We start from the raw sequence: 5,000 nt of genomic DNA, 5'->3' as shown, positions 1-5,000 counted from the left end.
GTTCATAGGACTACGTCAGGAGCTTTAGCTTACAGATTGGGAGGCAAAATTAAGCGAAAGTCCTGTAGATCAGATGTGAGAAATATTTCAAAATACACTCACTAAGATGATTTTACTTACATTCCTTTTAAGGACAGACGTCCCCCAAATCAGTCTTGCCCAAAGTGGCTCGACAAAGAAACTGAAAAAAGTATTGCTAAAAAGAGACAGGCTTATAAGAAATATAAGTGCTCGGGTGCATCTAATGACTGTGAAAGTTATGTATCAATACAAAGAGATTTAAAAAAGACAATAAAAAAAGAAAAGAAAACGATAATACGAAATGAACATCGCTGATAAATCTAAAGAGAATTCCAAAGAATTCTATAGTTACATTAGAAATAGAAAGGTTGTTAGGAATCACATTGGTCCACTATTATCTGCAGACGGTCAACTTGAATATTCAAATGAAGGAATGTGTAATATCTTAAACAATTATTTCAGCTCGGTATTCGTAAACGAAACACCTCAAAGTGAACTCCAAACTGAAACCTGGGAAAAGTCTAGGGTTAACTTACTCACCACGGTAAATATAACAAAAGAAGAAATTAAAAGATGTATAGAGAAACTCAAAGTTAATAAAACACCAGGGCCTGACGGTTGGCATCCAAGAATCTTAAAGGAAATGAAGAATGAGTTTGTTGTTCCATTAGAAATTATTTTCAAGACATCCATCGTATCCGGAGATGTCCCAAGAGAATGGAAGCTAGCTAACGTTACTCCCATATTCAAAAAAGGTGATAAAAAGAAACCAAATAACTATAGGCCTATAAGTTTGACTTCAATCGTAGGAAAAATAATGGAAACTAACATCAGAGATGCTATCGAACATCATTTAGAAAGTAACCGTTTGATAAATGATAGCCAGCATGGTTTCAGACGGAAACATTCTTGCGTGACTAACTTACTTGAAATCTACAACACAGTCATCTCGAATTATGACAAAAGAAACAATATATATTTATTATATATAGACTTTGCAAAAGCTTTTGATACCGTCCCACACGAAAGAATACTTACTAAATTAGCTTTACACGGAATAAGTGGTAGTCTATTAAGTTGGACTAGTAATTGGTTGAATGATCGAAAACAGGGTTGTTTTAAATGGAAAAACTTCTAGATGGAAAATGTTACAAGTGGAGTTCCTCAGGGTTCCGTTCTTGGGCCACTTCTATTCATAGTATCTATAAATGATATAGACCATGGACTAAAATCTACTGCTTCCAAATTTGCTGATGATACAAAAATTAAATATTCAAGAAGATTTAGATAAATTACAGCAATGGTCTGAAAAGTGTCTAATGGAATTTAACACAAGTAAATGCAAGGTAATCCACATAGGTAAAAATAACAGTAAGTACGATTACAAGTTATTTGGAAATTCGTTAACAAAAGTGGATAGTGAAAAAGATCTCGGCGTAATTATCAGTAACGATCTCAAATCATCCAAGCAGTGTATTTCAGCCTCTGAGAAAGCAAATAAGATTCTAGGACTAATTGCGCGATCTTTTGATTTCAAAAGTCCATCACTCGTTAACAAGCTATATGTTAGCATCTAGACCTCCTAGAAGACGTAATCTACCACCAAAATCTCCTAGACATTCATCTACCACCTCTGCTTATACTATCAGCACTGCACATATGCTTTCGGTGCATACAGCAGTAGCCTGGTAGTCGACCTGACGTCTTCACGCACCTGGTCGCTCCGGGTCAGGTCGCTATTGTCCAGGAGGACACCTCACCCGCAGCTGGTGGCCAAATATCAACGCCTCACCAACCCAAAGGATTGCCACCAAGCCAAGCAATTACCATTTGATACAATTTGTTTTTTCCTACGGGATATGTCTATCCTGTCCAACCTCGGACAAACTGTATTTCATTGTATATATGTATATGCAAATGATAAAATATGTAAACCCTATCCTGATCTCTAACATTTGCTAAAACTGCATCTTGTAAATAAATATGATCTCGTCGGCAACCTAGCCACGAGCCCTGTATATAAACACCTCCTGTCACCAAATAAAGAAGAGAAAGACCACAGAGAGACAGAGCTACGCTCCTCCGCTGCATTTTATTCTAAAGCCTCCGAACACCGCTCAACTACGACCACGTACTACCACAACTCATATGTTGAGATACTATCCAATATATATAAATCGCTAGTTCGTCCACATTTGGAATATGCTGTTTCTGTATGGTTACCGAATCTCATTAAAGACATTGACAGACTGGAAAAAAGTACAACGGCAAGCCACAAAACTGATTCCAAATATCAAAACTAAATCATACGAAAATCGACTAAAACATATGAATCTGTTATCCCTAAAAAAGAGTAGATTCAGAGGTGACTTGATACAGGTATTTAAGATTCTAAAGGGAATTGACAACATCAAAAGTGACAAAATTTTCACATTGAATGAGAATCAGACAAGAAACAATGGTCTCAAACTATCCGGAAATAGATTCAATCTGGAAGTAGGTAGAAGCAACTTCGCCAACCGTGTATTTAATGAATGGAGTAAACTTCCTGCACAGGTAGTGCAATGTAGTTCAGTTCGAAGCTTTAAAAATCATTTAGATAAACACATAAGCAAGATGCTGTAATGATTATAATTTATCTTATATTATTTGTTTTTGTTTTGTTATCATTTGTCTGTTTTGATTTCCATTTATTATTAGTTATATGTCAATTCATCATTATTTACTATTTACCTGTTTGTTTATTATTTAACTATACTTATGCATTTATTTATGTATTTTATTTGTTATTTACATTATTATAGTTTTTATTTATTAATTTATTATTATGATTTTTTTCGCATCCGACCTAGATATGGACCAAAAGGTCTCCTGTCGGCATGCTCCGCCTTTGTAATCCTTTGTAGGAGAAAAAGTTGCTAGGCCGGATTCGGAGATATTGGGTAACTCTTGCTACAGTGGGCCGCATTGACGATGAAAGTATTTGTAAATCTTCTGTTTGAGTATTAATGAGTGGTTGTTTTGTGATAATATATATGGCTTCTAAAAGTGAAAGACCCTGTGGATCTTGTTCCCTATTAATGTTTGCTGTATTACTAGATTTTTTTGTGGAGAGTGCCATACTTTTCCTAGCTGCGGTTAGTAGTTGATAAGTCAGCTATCTACTCAATTTTGCAATGTTAAAATGAGGTTCACATCATTCACTATTGCAGTTGTGCTGGTATATAACATGGTCTTCCAGGAGCGTTTTGGATCACGCTGGATCTGTTGTGACGTTTTTTAGTCTAATATTGAATAGAGAGGGCATTGCATTGACTGGGTTCTGCAGAGCTAACATTTCTATCGATGATGTCTGATCATTTTATCGTCTGTCTTGGTGTCCATGGACACATTTTTTGTAGTAAAAATTGATAGTTTCGTTTGGATGGGGTATAATTGTCCTGTCGTCCAGGTGAGTAAATCACTCATCTAGTTGTCTTCATTATGCCAGTATCACCGTAGCCATTGGTGACAAGAACTTGAACATAGCTTTATAGTTTCAAGTGAGCATATTTCCAAAAAGAACGGTGGGAGTGGTCTCCTGACATAGGTTGTGATGGAGCGTGGGTAGCCTCAAGGGCATTCATTTATTCCATTAAGGTAGTCTTGTATTCATAGGCTTAGTTTACATTTTCTTACCTGTTTCTTTTCCCTGGATGGCCTCGCGATCCCCGACACATGTAAAAGGCCAAGGACCAAAAGGTCCTGATGCATAAACTCCATTTAACGTTACATAGAAAGGTACAGTTTCAGTTCACTTCAATAAAAAGAGCCAGAAAAGTGCATTATATGTAGCAAGTTGCAATGTCTGTACGGATGGTGATGATAAAGTAGAAATATAATCTTCATATGTGTACAATAAGTCACCCAGATATATGGTCAATTAAACTTTGAATGAATCTATATTGTCTACAAAAACTGACTTTGAGATAGAATTCCAAAATTATATTTTCCTAACTGAAAAAAAAAAACACTTGCGAATATCAAGCCGTGCTCTGAAATAAGCCAATTTATAATGATAACCCCTGGTCAAGGAATATCGATGGGAGATGAAAACAAATCACCAACTTTATTGATGAAGAGCAATTTCCTAATTTTCTATTATGTCATGTCGCAACATGCCACATTTAACTGTGTTGTATTTCCATGGATTAAAAAACCACTGCTGGTTATGTTATTGTAGATATATTTACAGCAACAAGAACCAATGGTATACAAGCCAGACTATTCCCAATGTAGCAAGAATTGCTCAATATCCCCCTTAGAACTAGACTCCACCTGTGTCTCCATTTATCAACCTTTGCTTTAAACTCGTTTATGATGTCCGCAAGGGTTGTTTCTTCTAATCATTTTCAAAAATTGATTTGTCCCTGTGTGATGCTGTGTTTTCTAACAACCCTCATTGTACAGTACTTGTTTTGCGATTATGGCAAACCACATTTGCCTATGTTGTTGCAGAATATCATGCCAATAGCCGGAATGCATAGGCTCTTCCTTTCCGTACACTCCGTCCCCTCAGACCCTTCATTTATTCCAAAACCGTTGGAGCAACAGTAAACAGAGGACCGTTGTCTGCTTGCCTGAGGGTCGACGACGCATTTCAAAGCCCATCTGTCGTTTATTCATTTTTCTATCTGCCACAATTAGGGCTATTTGGGGAAACATTAAAGTAACAACTTGTATGGTATTGTATTGCTTTATTAAATAAAAAAAAATCAGAATGTCTGGATTGACTTCTGAATGTTGGACGATAGTATGTTCACTAGAGTCATCGACTATATATATATATATATATATATATATATATATATATATATATATATATATATATATATATATATATATATATATATATATATATATATTGTGACATCATGACAGGTTTATGAATGGAAACACACGATTGAGAACAAGAGACTTTATTCCTGACCGATTTCGCC

The sequence above is a fragment of the Oratosquilla oratoria genome, chromosome 5 (genome assembly GCF_046742065.1).
Source record: "Oratosquilla oratoria isolate Oo_2021 chromosome 5, ASM4674206v1, whole genome shotgun sequence".
NCBI classification, from domain to species: Eukaryota; Metazoa; Arthropoda; class Malacostraca; order Stomatopoda; family Squillidae; genus Oratosquilla; species Oratosquilla oratoria.
Note: the sequence above shows the minus strand (reverse complement) of the source record.